This window comes from Triticum dicoccoides, chromosome 5A (genome assembly GCF_002162155.2).
Source record: "Triticum dicoccoides isolate Atlit2015 ecotype Zavitan chromosome 5A, WEW_v2.0, whole genome shotgun sequence".
Classification (NCBI taxonomy): Eukaryota; Viridiplantae; Streptophyta; class Magnoliopsida; order Poales; family Poaceae; genus Triticum; species Triticum dicoccoides.
This window is the reverse complement of record NC_041388.1, coordinates 691,773,701-691,781,217: the sequence shown is the minus strand read 5'-3', so window position 1 is coordinate 691,781,217 and position 7,517 is coordinate 691,773,701. Positions and strand designations below refer to the sequence as shown.

Genomic DNA, 7,517 nt, shown 5'->3' with positions numbered 1-7,517 from the left:
GCCAAAACTCGTAACTCAGATATTCATCTCTATGATCATATCATAGATATTTTTTATCCTCTTATCACAATGATCTTCTACTTCACTCTGAAATTATTTGAACCATTCAATAATTCAGACTTGTGTTTCATCAAGTAAATATTCTCACCATCTACTCGAATCATCTGTGAAGTAAGAACATAACGATATTCACTGCATGCCTCAGCACTCATTGGACTGCACACATCAAAATGTGTTGCTTCCAACAAGTTGCTATCTTGTTCCATTTTACTGAAACCGAGGCTTTTCAGTCATCTTGTCCATGTGGTATGATTTGCATATCTCAAGTGATTCAAAATCAAGTGAGTCTAAACGATCCATCTGCATGGAGTTTCTTCATGCGTATACACCAATAGACATGGTTCGCATGTCTCAAACTTTTCAAAACGAGTGAGTCCAAAGATCCATCAACATGGAGCTTCTTCATGCGTTTTATACCATTATGACTTACATGGCAGTGCCACAAGTAAGTGGTACTATCATTACTATCTTATATCTTTTGGCATGAAAATGTGTATCACTACGACCGAGATTCAATAAACCATTCCTTTAGGTGCAAGACCATTGAAGGTATTATTCAAAATTAGAGTAACCATTATTCTCCTTAAATGAATAACCGTATTGCGATAGACATAATCCAATCATGTCTATGCTCAACGCAAACACTAATCTCGGTGGTAGAGGGAGCGTGCGATGCTTGATCATATCAACCTTGGAAACACTTCCAACATATATCGTCAGCTCACCTTTAGCTAGTCTCCGTTTATTCCGTAGCTTTTATTTCGAGTTACTAACACTTAGCAACCGAACTGGTATCCAATACCCTGGTGCTACTAGGAGTACTAGTAAAGTACACATTAACATAATGTATATCCAATATACTTCTATCGACCTTGCTAGCCTTCTCATCTACCAAGTATCTAGGGTAATGCTGCCCCAGTGGTTGTTCCCCTTATTACAGAAGCACTTAGTCTCGGGTTTGGGTTCAACCTTGGGTTTCTTCACTAGAGCAGCAGCTGAATTGCCGTTTCATGAAGTATCCCTTTGTTCCCTTGCCCTTCTTGAAACTAGTGGTTTCATCAACCATCAACAATTGATGCTCCTTCTTGATTTCTACTTTCGCGATGTCAAACAACACGAATACCTCAAGGATCATCATCTCTATCCTTGATATGTTATAGTTCATCACGAAGCTCTAGAGCCTTGGTGGCAATGACTTTTGGGGAAACGTCACTATCTCATCTGGAAGATCAACTCCCACTCGATTCAAGTGATTGTTGCACTCAGACAATTTGAGCACAAGCTCAACGATTGAGCTTTTCTCCCTTAGTTTGCAGGCTAAGAAAATCGTCGGAGGTCTTATACCTCTTGACATGGGCACGAGCCTGAAATCCCAATTTTAGCCCTCAAAACATCTCATATGTTTCGCGATGTTTCAAAAACATCTTTGGTGCCTCAATTCTAAACCGTTTAACTGAACTATCACGTAGTTATCAAAACGTGTATGTCAGATGTTCGCAACATCCACAGACAACGTTCGAGGTTCAACACACTGAGCAGTGCATTAAGGACATAAGCTATCTACTGTCCGCATAATCGCTACTTTCAACTTTCAACTATATTTTCTCTAGGAACATATCTAAACAGTGGAATTAAAGCGCGAGCTACGACATAATTTGCAAAAGGTCTTTTGACTATGTTCAAGATAATTAAGTTCATCTTATGAACTCCCACTTAGATAGACATCCCTCTGGTCATCTAAGTGATCACATGATCCGAGTCAACTAGGCCGTGTCCGATCATCACGTGAGACGGACTAGTCATCATCGGTGAACATCTTCATGTTGATCGTATCTACCATACGACTCATGCTCGACCTTTCGGTCTCCGTGTTCCGAGGCCATGTCTGCACATGCTAGGCTCGTCAAGTTAACCCTAAGTGTTTTCGCTGTGTAAAACTGTCTTACACCCGTTGTATGTGAACGTAAGAATCCATCACACCCGATCATCACGTGGTGCTTAGAAGCGACGAACTGTAGCAATGGTGCACAGTTAGGGGAGAACACTTCTTGAAATTTTGTAAGGGATCATCTTATTTACTACCGTCGTCCTAAGTAAACAAGATGCATAAACATGATAAACATCACATGCAATCAAATAGTGACATGATATGGCCAATATCATTTTGCTCCTTTTGATCTTCATCTTCGGGGCTCCATGATCATCATCGTCACCGGCATCACACCATGATCTCCATCATCATGATCTCCATCATCGTGTCTTCATGAAGTTGTCACGCCAACGACTACTTCTACTTCTATGGCTAACGCGTTTAGCAATAAAGTAAAGTAATTTACATGGCGTTGTTCAATGACACGCAGGTCATACAATAAATAAAGACAACTCCTATGGCTCCTGCCGGTTGTCATACTCATCGACATGCAAGTCGTGAATCCTATTACAAGAACATGATCTCATACATCACAATATATCATTCATCACATCCTTTTGGCCATATCACATCACATAGCATACCCTGCAAAAACAAGTTAGACGTCCTCTAATTGTTGTTTGCATGTTTTACGTGGCTGCTATGGGTTTCTAGCAAGAATGTTTCTTACCTACGCAAAACCACAACGTGATATGCCAATTGCTATTTACCCTTCATAAGGACCCTTTTCATCGAATCCGTTCCGACTAAAGTGGGAGAGACTGGCACCCGCTAGCCACCTTATGCACCAAGTGCATGTCAATCGGTGGAACCTGTCTCACGTAAGAGTACGTGTAAGGTCGGTCCGGGCCGCTTCATCCCACAATACCGTCGAAACAAGATTGGACTAGTAACGGTAAGCATATTGAACAAAATCAACGCCCACAACTACTTTGTGTTCTACTCGTGCAAAGAATCTACGCAATAGACCTAGCTCATGATGCCACTGTTGGGGAACGTAGCAGAAATTCAAAAAATTTCCTACGTAACACCAAGATCTATCTATGGAGAGACCAGCAACGAGTAGAAAGGGGAGTGCATCTACATACCCTTGTAGATCGCTAAGCGGAAGCGTTCAAGTGAACGGGGTTGATGGAGTCGTACTCGTCGTGATTCAAATCACCGATGATCAAGTGCCGAACGGACGGCACCTCCGCGTTCAACACACGTACAGCCCGGTGACGTCTCCCACGCCTTGATCCAGCAAGGAGAGAGGGAGAGGTTGAGGAAGACTCCATCCAGCAGCAGCACAACGGCGTGGTGGTGGTGGAGGAGCGTGGCAATCCCGCAGGGCTTCGCCAAGCACCTACGGGAGAGGAGGAGGTGTCACGGGAGGGAGGGAGGCGCCAAGGGCTCAGGTATGGATGCCCTCCCTCCCCTCCACTATATATAGGGGCAGGGGAGAGGGGGGAGGCGCAGCCTTGCCCCCTCCTCCAAGGAAGGGGTGCGGCTAAGAGGGGGGGAGGAGTCCATCCTCCCCAAGGCACCTCGGAGGTGCCTTCCCCCATTAGGACTCTCCCCTTTTTCCTATATCTTGGTGCATGGGCCTCTAGGGGCTGGTGCCCTTGGCCCATGTAGGCCAAGGCGCACCCCCTACAGCCCATGTGGCCCCCCGGGGTAGGTGGCCCCACCCGGTGGGCCCCCGGGACCCTTCCGGTGGTCCCGGTACAATACCGATGACCCCGAAACTTGTCCCGATGGCCGAAACAGGACTTCCTATATATAAATCTTTACCTCCGGACCATTCCGGAACTCCTCGTGACGTCCGGGATCTCATCCGGGACTCCAAACAACATTCGGTAACCACATACAAACTTCCTTTATAACCCTAGCGTCATCGAACCTTAAGTGTGTAGACCCTACGGGTTCGGGAGACATGCAGACATGACCGAGACGTTCTCCGGTCAATAACCAACAGCGGGATCTGGATACCCATGTTGGCTCCCACATGTTCCACGATGATCTCATCGGATGAACCACGATGTCAAGGACTTAATCAATCCCGTATTCAATTCCCTTTGTCTAGCGGTATTTTACTTGCCCGAGATTCGATCGTCGGTATACCAATACCTTGTTCAATCTCGTTACCGGCAAGTCACTTTACTCGTTCCGTAACACATCATCCCGTGATCAACTCCTTGGTCACATTGCGCATATGATGATGTCCTACCGAGTGGGCCCAGAGATACCTCTCCGTTTACACGGAGTGACAAATCCCAGTCTCGATCCGCATAAAACAATAGATACTTTCGGAGATACCCATAGTGCACCTTTATAGTCACCCAGTTACGTTGTGACGTTTGATACACCCAAAGCACTCCTACGGTATCCAGGAGTTACACGATCTCATGGTCAAAGGAAGAGATACTTGACATTGGCAAAGCTCTAGCAAATGAACTACACGATCTTTTGTGCTAGTCTTAGGATTGGGTCTTGTCCATCACATCATTCTCCTAATGATGTGATCCCGTTATCAACGACATCCAATGTCCATAGCCAGGAAACCATGACTATCTGTTGATCACAACGAGCTAGTCAACTAGAGGCTCACTAGGGACATATTGTGGTCTATGTATTCCCACGTGTATTACGATTTCCGGATAATACAGTTATAGCATGAATAAAAGACAATTATCATGAACAAGGAAATATAATAGTAATACTTTTATTATTGCCTCTAGGGCATATTTCCAACAACAAATAGCTAAAACAGGAAGCAATGACCACCAACCAAGTTAATATAATGAGATTCAGTAGACCTAAAAATTATGTACAGATCCAAACTTTAGACATGGTTTACTGTTCTTATGTATGTGTTAGTTATATTTTACAAGTATATACTGAGTACACGACAATTTCCTTTTGTATGATGCAAAGTACACTTCATTGGTTCATTCTAAGCTTACTTAAAGTAAACTGGAAATTGTTCGGTCATTCTAAGCTGAAAATTTCTCAATGAGGAAATTCGTTGGGTCATTCTAAGCTGAAATTTTCTTTATATTTTCCAAAAGGGGTCCCTCTAGGCTTAAAGTACCAGTCTTTACAAGTAGAGATCATACATATTGTCATGAAAATCTCATACGGTTTTCTGTTCATATAAACATCACTAATCTGGGTCCTGGCTGCTGTATAAAATAGAAATGATGCAATTCAGTTGTTGTACAACTCAAGTATTTCATCACTAATCTGGGTCCTGGCTTAATTATTTTGGTCGGGAACATTTCTTAATTCTGATTAGGAAATAATTATACACTCTATTAACATTAATAGAAGAAATCTAAGAAGATGGTATATGCTAAACTGTCAAAGTACAAAATATTCAAATTCTAGGCTTACTACAGAGGGGCAGAGGATTAGCTATACAATGAAGATAATCTGAAATTTAGCTGTGTGTTATGAAGAAACAACAGGTAACACACAACATCCAAATTTCCCCATTGAGAAACGTCATCTGATTTCATTGGCTCACACTACAATCAGCAAATATTAGATCAGGTAATCTGGAAATAGTCTCATGTAAACATCAAAGTAAGCTGGAATCCACATCGCTGAAGCCTCATGTAAACGGTTAGCTTGCATCAAAGTGACCTTGTTGTCTAGTGTTTATACCTCTCTAATGCAAGGTATCAAATTTCAACACTGAAACTCTAGTTTAATATGCAATCCAAATATTTCAAAGCAACAGTTAAGCATCAAGACTCTAGAGTGTTGTCGATTAAAAAAATAAGCATACAAAGACTATGCTACCATTTTCCAGTATATAGTATAAACACTACCAAATCCATAATGTCCAGTCTCAGCCAATCTAGCTCATTACAAGCCAATATTGCTGGTGTTGAGTTGAACTTAACCTTGTAATAAGAGGGTTGTGCTTATTTAACCAGCACTCGGTTTAAAACGAAAAATTATGATGCAGTGGTTCCCGAAACATGATCGTGTGTGTGCCCCTCTGGTCTAACTGAACACTAGTGCTCTGTTTCAATTCATGGGTGCTCTATGCTTGTCATGGATGGGACACTCACCTCCATAACCAGTTTGTTCTACATGATGTACATGGTACGGCAAGTAGAGGTAAGATTGGGATTGAGGCGGAGAAAGCAAGGGAGAGAGAGGAACCTGTAAAACCAGTAGGCACCGCTACACTGTCGAGGTCCTCGCGCTGCCCATCGCCTTTGCTCCTAAGGCCTGGCTTCCCATGCTCTTGTTCCCCAAGTCCCATCACCAGTCAGCCCATCCACACACTCACACGGCTGCGACATGTTGCCGCAGCGGTGGCTGACTTTTCTCCTTGACTCAGTACAAAAACTTAATGTACATGGACAATTCATTTATCTATCAATTTGAACTATAGTAAATCCTTATAATGAGAACGTAAAGACAAACCACAATACAAAATCATAATTCACAGACATTAACACCATATCAATCTTTAGGCTTTAGTCTAATCGCATCCTAAAAATTCCTCACCCTTAATCTTCCAACTTCATACCAGGTAAGAAAAACATTTGGCAGCCCTAACCCTAGTGTCAAGCAACCAGGTACGCAAGCACGAAAGCAGAGCGTAACGTAACTGAACAGAGGAGAAGCACGGGACGCATGACATACCTGGCTGCGCGGCCCATCCCTGCTCCCCTCCCTTGATTTTCTCAGGGAAGGCGTAGTTCACGGTGAGGACGCGGCCGAAGAACTCGGCGCCATCCATGTTGTCCATGGCGGTGGCGGTGTTCTCGCGCTCCAGGAACGTGAAGAACCCAAAGGAGCAGTGCTTCTGCGTGGCCTGGTCGAGCGGCCTTGATCTCCCTGAACGGCACAAACACCGCATGCACGATCTTCTCTCCCCCTCCTCCGCCAGTCCACCTGCACCGACGAAAGCAGGGACGGAGCTCGGCTTAGTTTTCCATCGCACAGGAACAAGAAAAGGCAAGGTCCTTCCGCACCCGGGGAAGCAACCCGGAGAGCAGCCGGGGGCGAACCATGCGCATCTCGCTGAGAAATTTCGTCAAACAGCTGGCGAGCGATCGAGCGCGGACAGCGGCGGCAGAGAAGAGGTTAGTGAGGGAGGATGGTGCCACCGTGTACCTATGTAGGGGGTGTTCTTCTGCACCGGCTGGTTCATGGAGGCGACGGTGGTGGCGACTGCGACGATGAAGCTGCGGGGTCGGTAGGAGCCGGGGATTGCTTGCGGGGAGGAAAACAGAAGTAGGGGACCCCAAGAACGGATGGACGGAGAAGACCGGCCGCGCGTGGCGGCGGTGATCCGAGAAGACCGGCCGCGTGTGGCAGCAGCGGCGGCGGCGGCGCCATACCCTTACGCATCGAGGAGGAGGTCCCAAGTTCGTGTGTTCTTTTTTATAAATCTGCTCCGCATCCATGAGGCACAACCCACCGGCCACGAAACGCTTTCTCTGTTCACCACTTAAAAACAGTACCGCGGGTTCAATTATTAAAAACTACAGATACCTTTGTGTAAAAAGACCACGACGGTGAA

At 44.9% G+C, this 7,517-nt stretch overlaps 1 pseudogene; it reads right to left on the bottom strand.

Annotated features, from left to right (window-relative positions):
* Positions 1-5,494: 5,494 nt before the first annotated feature.
* On the bottom strand, positions 5,495-7,210 carry LOC119300469 (annotated as a pseudogene).
* Between the last annotated feature and the right edge of the window lie 307 nt (positions 7,211-7,517).